At 35.0% G+C, this 13,446-nt stretch overlaps 1 protein-coding gene and 1 long non-coding RNA gene across 8 annotated transcripts in view; one reads left to right on the top strand and one right to left on the bottom strand.

Annotated features, from left to right (window-relative positions):
- LOC106145272 (uncharacterized) overlaps window positions 1-3,293 on the top strand; it is a 94,038-nt gene extending 90,745 nt beyond the window's left edge. Inside the window, exon 10 of the long non-coding RNA XR_013424941.1 lies at window positions 1,544-3,293. This is a non-coding gene — a long non-coding RNA (uncharacterized LOC106145272). The remainder of the gene's footprint in view (window positions 1-1,543) is intronic.
- Window positions 1-13,446, bottom strand: part of Hs3st5 (heparan sulfate-glucosamine 3-sulfotransferase 5) — a 256,107-nt gene that overhangs the window by 24,352 nt on the left and 218,309 nt on the right. The window lies entirely within an intron of this gene.

Below are 13,446 nucleotides of genomic sequence, written 5' to 3'. Positions count from 1 at the left end.
TTAATAGTATATAAGCACAATGTTTTATATCATTGCATTTTACTTTACATACATACACATATAATATTTAATGACACTTAACATTGTGCTAATATACTAAATCATTTTTTTATGGTTTCATGATCCCTCTTCATATTTTCAAGCTTTTAAAAATTTGTTTAAACATAGCTATTTTATATTTTAAAAATTCTGTATTTGAAAGCTTTGTGTTCTGAGATTTTTAAAAAATTGTTGTTATGTGTGTGTTTTGTTGTCTGTTATTCTATTCATACTACCTGCTTTATTGTTTGTTTGTGATCCACCACTTGGGACAGTTCATTTTGTAATAAACTTTCTTTGTTGGTCTTCCTTGAGGCCTGGGCTGAAGATGAATTCTTCCAAAGGAGCTATACATTGTCTTCTGCCAGTTGCCTTAGGACATGGTCTTAGGGGATCATGTTTGAAATTTTTGGATCACAGTTGTGGCATGAATTAGAACCTCAAACTCAAGTGAGAATCAATTTATCATTAGAGATCCTCTGAGAATTTTGTCTAGTCATTCTGTACTAAAATTGATTGCCTTATGGAATATCACGGTTAATTTGTTAGTGTTTTTTCTCCCCATCTCAGTACTACGGATTGAACCCAGTGGTGCTCTACCACCAAGCCACATCACCAGCCCTTTTTATTTTTATTCTGAAATAGGGTTTTGCTAAATTGCTGAGGCTAGCCTCAAACTTGTGATCCTTCTGCTTCGGTCTCCCAGGTCACTGGGATTAAGGTGTGTACCACCATATGTAATTGAAATATCAGGGTTTATTTCTAATTTATTCTTGCATCAATGGTATTGCCTTATAGATTGGTTTTATGAGGGTTTCCTATTAGATTCCTTGCATTAGCCAGAGCTGAGGCTTTATCTGACAGGTTGGCCTACCCAGAAACAAATGATTCTAGGATTTGTCAGAAATTCTCAGAGCAATACCTACTTTGGACTTCGCTTACTGAGTTTCATAATTTGATTTCATTTGGGGGCTATGTTGTTTCTTTATTTTCAAACATCCTTATACATATAGTTATGTATTTATAGATACATAGGTACATTTAAGTTAATTCACCAAACATTTTAGTTATTTCAACAATGAGAGTGATGTATGGCAACTATTTACCATAGAGCCAGAAAAGAGTTTCTTTTATATTATTCCTTTCCTCTTAAGTTGATATAAATTTCTCCCCTCACCCATCCCCATATTTAATCAGCTTCTTGGCCAGGAGAGAATTTGTGATTTTATGGACATTCAAAAAATTCTGTTGATCTTTGTTGCAGTTAATAGAGCAGCAACAACTTCTTTTGATTTACCAGGAAAAATTAAACGATTCTATTTGAAATAATTCTGATATATTAAATGTTACTATTGGTATTATTACTGATTATATTATGTCACTTGACAAAAGGATTTTGCAAATTGCAATTAAGATTACTAACCAGTGACCTTAAGGCAGTGAGATCATCCAGGGGGCCTAATCTGATCAGATGAGCCCTTTAACTGCAAAGTGTTTTCTCTAGTTGGCAGCAGAAGTGTGTTTGAGAGATTTCAAGCAAGACATACTACTGCTAGCATGAAGATGCAAAGGTTTGGAGAGCAGCCTCTAGGAATTGACAATGATCCCTGGCCAACAGCCAACAAGAAAACCTCACTGCTACAACCACAAGGAACTGGATTCTGCCAACTGTAAGAATGAACTTGGAAGCAGATTCTTCTCTAGTTTCTCCAGCAAAGAAAAGCCCAGTCCACTCGACAGCTGGATGTCAGCCTAGTAGGACCTTCAGCAGAGAATCCAGTGCAGCCTGCCTGGATTTCTGACCTACACAACCATGAACTGCAGAATCTTGGGTGCTGCTTTAAGTTGTTATGTTTGTAATCATTAATGTATCAGTAGAAAATGAATGCAGGTGATTTTTTTCCCTGAAGCTTTTTGTTCACAAATAATAAGTGCCCAATAGCAAAAGCTCACCTTCAAGACTACATTGTACCCATAACAATACTAGCTCTTCTGCTTAAACTTTGAACAGAGAAGATAATGCAATTGACTGTGTTATTGGCAGGCAAAGGTCAATTCAGTGAAATGTCAAATACTTTTCAGTGGAAAGGCAGATCATTACATCTGACACCAAGTCAGCACCCTGCATTATCATCTGCAGGCCATTGTCCTTATTATTACTGTCTCAGAACTTGACTCCTTCATCTTTTCTTCAGCCAAACCACGTTCTCCAGTGCTCTGAAAGTGCCTCTCTCCTAGGCCTCTGCAGTTAAGTGGAGTTACTGTGCATCTAATAAGTAAGTGTTTATCTCCCTTCACCTTCAAATTTTCCTTAATTGCCTTTCCAGTTTCATTTCTTAAGATAGGTCCACATAAATTCTAAATTCAGCAAATTTTCAGTTTCCCAAATATGCCAGATACTTTCTTAATTTCCATTCAATTCTTTCTATTCATGATACCAATTTTTTTTATTTCCACCTGTAGAAACTGTATTTATCCTTCAATATGCAGATCTTGCCACTTGACCCAAGAATCCTTTCTTCCAGGATAAATTGGGTATTTCCTCTTTTGTGTTTCTAAAGCCTTCAAAAGCAGCTTTTTGCCTTCTGTTGTGTAAAGACCATGGCATTGTTATTAAGACCAACTATCCATACTTAGAAAAGCTCCAAAGCCTGGCAACAGTTCATTAGTAGATGTTTGATCCATGTTTGTGGAATTGAGTGAACCTACTGTAGCCCAGACCCAGTGAAATAAGCAAGTTAACTGGGGATACAAAAGAATGATGCAACAATACAGTACTTGTACTATACAGTACAAGTTAGTATATTGCTCCTTAATTTTTCCTTCAATTGGGTTAGATAGCTTCAGTGTTTCTCCTAAGTTTTTATGATTTGTTTCAACCACCATTGTTCACTTCCCATTATTTCAAATCCAGGTTATTTCAAAAGGATCATCTCTGTCTTATGTCCATAACATCCTCACAATCTGATACACATCTTACTACCAAGGCCTCATTCAGCTGCTTAACAATTGCTTTTTATGAGTCACTGTCCACCTACAACCTGACACTATTTCTCCATAACATAGAGCTGCATAGTCCAATATGGTAGTCACTAGCTACTACCCATTAGCACAAGTCAAGATGTGCCAACAGTGTTAAATACCCACTGGATTTCAAAGACACTGGAGAAAAGTGAAGGATGCCAAATATATTGATTTTATGTTGGAATAGAATTTTTCCATACTGGATAAAAGAAATATATTATTAAAATCAATTTCATCTGTTTCTTTTTCCTTTTTCTTATTGAGGCTCCTAACTTTTAAGCTACGTAAGTGATTTGCATGTGTGGCTGGCACTATAATCTATTGGGTTGTGCTAGCCTAAAGCATAAAGTCCAGCACCTGAATTTGGTACTGCGATCCATATCTCACTATAATCTCCTCCACTAGCCCCTGCTTTCATGTCCCATATACCATGTCCACAATGGCCAGTATTTTCTCAGAAAGCAGCGCATTCTTTTTCTTGTCTTCCATCCATACTATTTCCTAGATGATCTTTTCTCTTTTCATTTTGTTTACCAAAATCTTGTCCCTTCTTCTAGGCCCATGAGAGCTCCACTGCCTGTAAGAAACTTTTTTGATCTCATCAATTGAAAGGAGTTTATTTCTTCTAAACAAAGAATTCTAATGTATACTTATTTGTGAGTATATTTTGTCTCTCCTGTTGCATTCTAAGTATTTAGAGGCCAGAGTCTGTTTAATACGTCCATCTGTATGTACCTCTATAAATAGCAAAGTGACTTCTTTCAATGACTCTCAGAAATAATAATGCATAAGCTTAATTTAGGAGATACATTATGGTTTGGATGTGAGGTGACCCCCAAAAGCTCACATGTGAGACAATGCAAGAAAGTTTGGAGGAGAAATGATTGGGTTAACTCAATCAGTGATTTAATTCCCTGAAAGGGATTAACTGAGTAGTAACTGAAGTGGTAGGGTGTGGCTGAAGGAGGTGGGAATTGAGGTGTGACTTTGGGTATATATTTATATCTGGCAAGTGTCTCTCTGCCTCTTGATCATCATGTTAGCTGCTTCCCTCTGCACCTTCTCCTGTCATAATGTTCAGCCTCACCTCCAGTCCTGAGAAATAGAGCCAGCCTTCTATGGACTTAGATCTCTGAAACCATGAGCCCGCAAATAAACTTTTCCTCCTCTATAGTTGTTCTGGTCAGATACTTTAGTCACAGCAGTGAGAAAGCTGACTAAAACAGCAAGTTCAAGTATGTAAATATACATATATAGATATAGAAAGTCTCACATAAATAGTTTATGACTTAATGAAAGACTCAGCAAGATTCTACAAGAGAAAAAAAATGAAAATCTTCAGAGAGGAAAAAGACCTAGAACATTGCAACAGGAAGAGACTGTAGAGAATATTGTACCCTTTTCTCTGTTTTTACAGATGATGGAGGCAAGGCTGGAGAAGTTCAGTGACCCTGCTAGGTGGGAAACCCCTTAATAGTGTGCTGCCTATATTCCATGCTTAACTTAACGACACTTAAGAAGTCAATAACCATTGGCTAAATGTATGTATGAATGAATGGACAGTGAAAAAATAAGCACACATAGTAAACTAAGAGTAGATCACTTATCGCCTGGTTGCTGCAATAATGATATTTTCTATCTACCTCAAAAAGAGGGGAAGGAGAGTTGGGAAAAATTAGTAGCATATTTAAAACTGCATTTTAAATAATGACCAACCATTAAATTAGTCATTTAACATTTTTCTAGCAATAGAATCTAGGCCTATATGGATATATAAGAACAAATTTTACTTTTATTTCCTATTCCGATGGTCCTTTCCAAGTTGGATAGTGCTTATCTTGCTACCCTTAATTTATGCAGAACAAAGTATGTATGTGCTTTTAGTCATCTTCTTCACAGCAACAATGAATTTTCATTAGTTCCCCCATTCTTTCATTTTCTGGTCCCTTTCATATATTTATTTGTTGCCTGATCTTTTGTAGAGCACTACTCCTACACAAATTATCAAATTTTCAAAGCAAACATATTGGATATATTAGCTCCCTTACTTTGAATTATGAAATAAAAGAATTCAAAGAAGTTAACTTATCCAATATCAAATAGCTAAGAAGTATTGGAGCTGTAGGTGTCTTCTTCATCATTTCCAAATGTTTGCATTGTTGCCTCTATTATTTCCAATCATGACTTGTGAATAAGAATGCACATTTGTTATAACTCAGGCAATGAGTATAATGTGGCCACTGAAGAGAGGGAAGCCACTGGTGGATGGTACAATCCTAATTTCACCAGGTAATTCCCTTATTCCTCTTAATAGTCTCTTTAAACACAACTTTGAGGTTCAGTATGTATGGTAAAAAACAACCTTTCACTTAATAATTTTATCCAATATAATAATAACTATAATAACTGCTATATTGAGTCCCTAAAACTTTATTTCAGGGGTATACTTGATACATTTATGAAATTCCAGGGGGGTGAATTCCCTGATAGCAATTAACTGAGTAGTAACTGAAGTAGTAACTCACTGGTATTTCTTTGGGAACTCTGTACACATGGAATTCCTTCTCTGTCAAAGATTAAGAGACTTTCAAAATCTTTATGATTTTGAAACGTGAGGTTTAGGCTTTAATGATTTTTCTTAAAAAAAAAGAAGTGAAAGAAAAGCAGTCTATGCTTTAAACAGAATAAATAAGTAAGACAAAATTAATCAATAAGACTTAGTTGAGGTTGCTTACATGGGAGATCTATTTATCTTACACATTTTCCATCTGTACAAGGCCATTTTTGTGTTATTTATATGTGATTAACATAATTTGACAATCTGGTTTATTAGTATACTTGGTAACTAATTATATGTAAAATGCTAACAATATTTTCCCAGCTGTATCTTAGCAAGGGGACTTACTCTGATGTATTAAAACAAATGTCACAAAGATTCTCCCCTTCCCTCCCTTCTTCCTTTCTTCTACACCTATCTTTAACTCACTAATGAAAACAAAGTTTAGAACATCAAATATTGTTGGAAAAATTGTTGATCATGCATATTACCATGGGAATGCTATATTCTACCTTTTAGTTAGAAAGCTTGAGGAAATGTCTACTTTTCTTTGTTCTGTAGCTTTTTTCCCTCTTTCCTCATTTTCTTTTTGGGTATAATGGGCAGATTTAAAAAATATGCCAAGGAGATAAAATAAGGGACTTCCAAATGATTTGGATTTTATATTGGTGTACTATGGTTATATGTAACAGTGTGATTCATTGTGACATATTTATACACGCACAAAACAATTTGATCAATTTAATTCCCCACCACCTCCTCCCTAAATCCCTTTCCTCAACTCAATTGGTCTCCTTTGTATTTTCATGACATGCTCCCCACTTTTTTTTTTTTTTAAATTTTTGCCTATCTAGCTTCTGCATATGAGAGAGGACACATCACCCTTGACTATCTGAGTCTGGCTTATTTTGCTTAACATGTTCTCCAGTTCCATCAATTTTCCTGCAAATGACACAATTTTATTTTTATTTATGGCTGAATAAAAATCCATTGTGTATAAATAACACATTTTCCTTATCCATTCATCTGTTGACAGACATCTAGGCTGGTTTCATAACTTGATTATTGTGAATTATGTTGTATAAACATGGGTATGCACATTTCACTGAAGTATGCTGATTTTAAGTCTTTTGAATAAATATCAAAGAGTGGTACAGATGGATCATATGGTAATTCCAGTCTTAGTCTTCTGAGGAATCACCATACTGATTTCTATTATGGTTTTACTACTTTACAATCCCACCAAAAGTGTTCTTTTTCCCCTATATCTTTGCTACCATTTATTATTACTTGTATTCTTTTTTTTTTTTTTTTTTTGGCATTGGAGATTGAACCCAGGGGGTACTCAACCGCTGAGCAATGTTCCCAGCCATTTTTAACATTTTATTTAGAGACAGGGTCTCACTAAGTTGCTGAGGCTGGCTTTGAGATTTTAATCTCCTGCCTCAGCCTCCTGAGTCACTGAGATTACAGACGTGCACCACTGCATCCCGCAATTACTTGTATCCTTGATGATTGCCCAAAATATTTGGACTACCAACAGGAAATCTTAGTTCTGAAAATGAGTGTATCTTTAAAAAACGAACCTACTAAGTGAATCAGTACTAAAGAGTAATGAAGTCATCTGCCTAATTAACTTGCGAAATGACTAACATTGCTATAACTGCAACTCAACAATAAAATTATCTTTTGGTGAATCATAATGTTCTATTTCTCTCCTGTCCACATGACCAACTATTTCTAGAATGTTTGCACCAAACTTTTATTACAAATGCTAATACTTAGTTATTTGGGGGGTGGTGGGAAGTAACAAATACTTTCCATGCAGGGGAAAAATTATTGCTTTCATTTCAGGGGGCCTAATTATAACACCACTTTCTATTTCAGTCCCTATTCATTTTCCAATTCTTCAGGGATTGGGTAGTTTTAACAATGAAACAAGCAATGCTCCAATGTCTAATTAGGATTTTCATGTAGGATTAATAAGTCATGTCTCATTAGCTCCACTGAATTAGAGGTGTTTATCTTCACCTTGGCATGCTGATCTTGAAATAAGTTTGTGGATCAAGTACTGAAGGGTGTTGAACAAACAGTTTGATTCAAGCCAGTGAGCCTTCTGATGTCAATCTCATATTATTGACAAATGCAGCTTTATACACAAATGCTTAGATGTGTCCTTTTGAATGTACTAAGTATTGCACTATGATGTCCATTGGGGGAAACCATCATCTTCTTCTCTCCAGCAAAGAAGGCAGAGAGCATCTTTGCTTTCTTCCTAACATGGACTTACCCTTCTCACACGGGGGGAATAAAAAGAGGCCAGAGCACAGCAGACGTACAGAACTCTTGTCAGCTCTGGTTCAGACTGGCAGGAGGCTGTGCCATGCATATTTGCTGGCAGCATTCTTTGAGTGGGCTTGGTTTCACAGTGACATGGCAGAGAGCAAAAAAATTCACTTCCAAACTTCCACTCAGTTAAAAACATTCTAGACTTTTTTACTTTTATTTTTCAATAGCCAAAAAATTGGTCAATAAAGAAGAAAACTAAAAGCCAATGTTAGTACTTTGATCCTTAATCTTTTGAAATTAAAGCCCTGGAGCACAAAATCTCTTTAGAGTCCTTACCCTTTGTGGATTCACAATGTACTTTAGTGAAATTGTCCATTCACTGTAGAAAGTCGAGCTTTCTTCACTGATAGATCCCCAGTGTATCTCATGTGGTTGGTGTTCAATATGTACTTGTTGAATGAGTGAATAAAAGGTAGACCTTGAAATGCTGTGTAATTACAAGTGCCAGCTGAGTTTTTCTGATAAACTCTGCACTGGAAAGTCTCTCCTCAAGGAGTTCATAATATCACTGGGGAAATTAGCTTAAATAACACAAAACTTATCATGACTACATTCTGTGATAAGTTTATCACAAATTTGGGAGATTATGAATTTAGAGAAGGTCATGCAGACCTGGTAAGACACAGGTATAGATATACCTTTGTAGCCACTTTGGTTTTGGCAAACAGAAAAATACAAATACAAATAAATGATAAGAAAAAATATATATAGTATACTTGCCAGCTACCAGCTATTTCATTTATATGTGATCACATTTAATTTTTATGACATTGATATGATTATCTGCAATTTATAGATAAATGAACTGAGGTTTGGGGAAGCTCAATAACAAGTCTAAGGTAACACAGTTAGCATGGTGAAAGAGGAATGAGAACTTAATTTTAGTGTCCTCAAATGCTTTGATCTGCCATATGCTGCTTCAATTGGAAATACACTGAGTCATCGAAGAAACTGAGTCTCAGGTAGAATGCTGCTTCTCCTATTGAGCTGCTCGTGATGAATACACATCCCTTCTTTGCATGCTCATCCTTACAGAGCCTGAAAACATTCTCACACATGACGTTATGCCACTTTTGTCCTCTAGGATTTTGTCTTCATACATATTCTCTGTTTGTCTGTCTGCTTTGTGTTTTCTTTTACCCTTTGTTTTTACATTTGTCCCATCTAACTTACTTGACTTGGATTGGTTTTGACTTTTAGAAGGTGAAAACATCATTGTTCATTTTTCCCGTCTTCTGCCAATCTTCTGACTTGGCCTTGACATCTGCTTTCTGAGTCCTGTTATGGATTCACTTGTCTTTTCCCCTTTATATTCATGCATCTGGCTTCCTATCACTCTTTTCCTGGACTCCCCATCTTGCGATATCCATGCATGATGACAAGCCATGCATGATGACAGGGGCATGGGCAATCCAAACTGTATGTATAGTCTGAGTTGAGATCAAAGCCTGCTTATGTATGGACAAGGAGAGGATTCTTTGGAAGAGAGAAAAAATAGTTTGGTTTGTACTAAACAATGGAAATCAGATCGAATATGCAAGAACATTAGATAATAGATTTCCTAAAAAGGCAGACATGGATTTGAGATGATAGTGTAAGGAATGAAGCATAGGCCCAAGTGAATGAAGAAAGGAACTGTTAAATACTTTTTATGTAGAAGAAAAATTCAATCCCAAATAGCATGAAAGAGGGATGGGAAGATGGATAAGGGTCTCAGGGAAGAAATTAATGCTAATTTATCCAACATGAGACAGCAACAGCTTGTGTGAATGAAGTTGTGTGAATGAAGTAAAAAGGGTGAGTATAGAAGTATTTAAAAAAATATTATAAGAACATGGAAGAAGAATGGATAAAATATATTCCATTTTAGGATTATCTCTAGTTTTCAAAAAAATTGTATTTTTTTGGGGGGTGGTGGAATACAAGAAGAGCTTCACAAGGGAAAAATTAAAGTAAGTCCCAATATTTCTCTAAATATAGTGAAGCAAATCAAAACACAAAATGGATAAGAAAGTAACAAGCAACAATACAATGTGATGATAATGCTATTTAGGATTATATATTTTTGTATTTTGCTCTTTATAGTTTTCAAACCATGAGCTAATATTTCTCAGAGGCATATGATATGCTGAAGAAAAAAATTTATTAAGAATATACAATATGATCCTTTCTGAACAGATGTTGAAGATTACAAAGGAGGGAATTACTCCTTTTCCCCTCAGTATATGGTATATATTTTTTAGGATATGTATTCTTATTCTAATAACTGTATATGGATGCAATAATGGTTCAAGTTATAGTATAATGGAATTTCCTTGCGATGGTGATAAAGACAGTCAGAAGTTGAACATTTTGTAAACATTGTAGAAAGACCCATGGACAGTTATAATGGCTCTCATGATCCTTGACCACTGATGTTCATGCTTTTGTGTGATATCCTTCCTTTGATCATGGGCAAGATCTGTGATTTGTAACTAGTCAATAGAATATGGCAAAGGTGACTGGATGCCACGCTTGTCATTTTATTCTATTATATAAATTGTCTTTCTAGTAGACTTGCTCTAGAGTATTTTTCACTCTTGCTGGCTTTGAAGAAGAAAACTGACATGAATCCTCAGCTGCTAGAAACTGAATGCTGTCAAAACTCCCTGAGCAGAGAAGCAAGCCTTTCCCTTAGTTGGGCTTCCAGATGAAAACTATGTGCTGGCTGATACCTTGATGACAGCTTTGTGAGACCCCAAAGCGGAGAATCCAACTAAACGATCCCCAGACTTGTGACCCATAGGAATGATGAGATCACAAATGTGTGTTGTTTTAAGCTGCTAAATTTGTAGGAATTTGTTGTGGGCATAGAAAACTAATACAGCTCGCCTCTGCTCCTCTTCTTTTATTGGCTCTATAAACAGATTAATTAGCCTGGGTAATTCTGGGCTAATCCCTGTCCCTTATGACCAATAGCTATCATCTAAGCACTTAGCACATTCCAAGATCATACTTCTTACCCACCCCTTCTTTTACATGTTTTATATCTTCCAAAGAAGTGAAATTCAGACTATACAACCCAGGCCTTTCTACAGGGCTCAAGGCTACATGCTTTCATGAGGTCACTCTTAGGGACTGGGAAGAAAGGAAGTGGGTATTGCCAAGGGCAAGGGTCAAATACCCAAAGAACATCATAACCTGATGGGTTACTGAGCTGAGGTAGGGCAGTGCCAGGGCCTTTTCTTAGACTATAGTTAATTCCACTGCTGCTCAGGGCAGCAGGGGCACATAAATGACCTCACTTTATAGTAGAGGAAGTTTTTATAACTTTCTATGCCTGCTCTCATCATTTCCTGCCTAAACTAAATGTTCACTCAGGCTTGGATCTTATTTCCTGTCAAATTTATCCTCTACCCTGTTCCCAGACTGATTCCTAAAACACAAATCTGACTGATCTCACATTTTCCACTTGGGTTCAGGATAAATTAAAATCCTTCCAAAGCCTTGCATAGTCTGGCTTGCCCTTTTGATATATCTCTGGATACATCCATTCTGTGAATTTGCTTACCACTCTATTTCAATAAGACTCAGAGTTTGTTGTATATTTTCCAGGGCAAATTCATGCTATTTTCATCTATATTCTTGCTGAAGCTGTTCACCCTGTGAGGAATGTTGTTCACCATTTCTTAGAATAACTACACTACATCCTTTATGACTCAATCGATGTATTACAATCCCCATGATTGTAATACACCAATTAAGGAGGAAAGTTCCAGGCTGAGGCACAGATTTTGTGAGGATCCAGTTGGAAAAGGATCAGAACTGTGATAAATTGCACATTTAATCTAGGGGTGCATCTCTCTTAGGCTTGTCTTCAAATGTTGACCATAACTAATACTAAATTAGAAAGTTCTAAATGTTACAGAGATGCTTCAGTAAGTCATTATTTATATATCCATTCTTTTGCTAGATGAAAGCATAATAAAATATGCTCCTTTACTGTAATACTATTACAATTAATATTTATTTAGGTATATGTTTTTTTAAATTTAATATAGAAACTCCATTTCCCATGAAATGGTTTTTATAGTGAATTTTAAAATGGTTTCTGAGACGACTGGAAACATCATAAGAATGAAGAGTTTAGCAACTGAGCATTTGAATAACTGAAGATATTATTATTACATATTTGATGTCCCCAAATTGCATAAGATATGGGGGATATGCGAGAAAGGAAACTTTGGATGAAAAAATAGAAAAAAATGTCAAATAAAATATGTTTAGGTATCAAAACTTGTCCAAATAGTAAGGAAAAAAGAACCACCTATTCTTTATTTTGTTATTTACTGGGAATGTAAGTGCCACTAGAGGTCTCCCTAATATTCCACAATTGTTGAGAGACCCGAGTAACACCGCAGGGGTAAGAGAATAATGAATAAAAATGCTCTGTAATATAAAGTATGCCTTATTCACATTAAAATTTGCATATTTGTATAAAGCCTGAAATGGAACTTTATTATTTTAAGGTTTGCTAGAGTTAAAAATGTATTTGTGGTAAATAATTTAGCAATGCAAATGTAAATAAGCACCTGATAGAGAAAGGCGTAATGTGCTTCATTGCACTCAATTTCTTTAGTGTAATAAAAGAGGGGGAAAAAATTTCATATAGTTTCTTGATTACTTTTCTTCCTGAGAAACACAAAGCAAAAAGATTAAATTTTTTACAACATGAATTATTCTATTATATCAAAGAAACATTATTTATGTATAAGAAATGCATCTATATTTAGATACATATAAATATATATATAATTGGATGTTAGATTGTTTATCTCTTTTCAGCAGTATATATGGAGTTAAAATTTTAAATTGTGATTATTAATATATTCATGAAAAGTTTAGTCCTAATAGAAATAACATGTTATTAGGATGATTTTCATTTATTGTTCTAAGACATATAAAATGAAAAACTTGTTTGAAAACTTTTGCCCTACAACAAAAGCATTATTACTAGGGAAGGAAATATTGGATATTTAGCATCCTTTATATTGTATATTGTGATCTATGTTCATTCTCACATACGCAGGCTCAAACTATAAAGAGTACTGTATTTCATATTTCTTGTTTGTTTCTATTCTTATCAAACGTTGTGGCATAAATGCTTGAAAATTCTACATAGAGCTATATTTGAAGTATATTTTGTTCTCTGAAAAATATGAATCTTTGAATTGTAGTAATCAGAATTATTTTGGGAATGGGATATGAGAAAGCAAATGGAATTTTCCATTGCTTTCTTTCATATTTTTTTCTTTTCTTTCTCTATTTTTTTTTTTAAATCAGAGTATAGCCTACATTCTCATGCTTTTTTCAGACTATTAATTCTCAACTAAAATTGAGAATTTATATCCAATGGACATAGAAGAGTACAGACAAATTCCATGGGCTGGCAAATAATTCATTCATATTTTTAGGCTTATATATGTGTATGTGTTTTT

The sequence above is a fragment of the Ictidomys tridecemlineatus genome, chromosome 8 (assembly GCF_052094955.1).
Source record: "Ictidomys tridecemlineatus isolate mIctTri1 chromosome 8, mIctTri1.hap1, whole genome shotgun sequence".
Classification (NCBI taxonomy): Eukaryota; Metazoa; Chordata; class Mammalia; order Rodentia; family Sciuridae; genus Ictidomys; species Ictidomys tridecemlineatus.
Note: the sequence above shows the minus strand (reverse complement) of the source record. Positions and strands in the feature narration are given on the sequence as shown.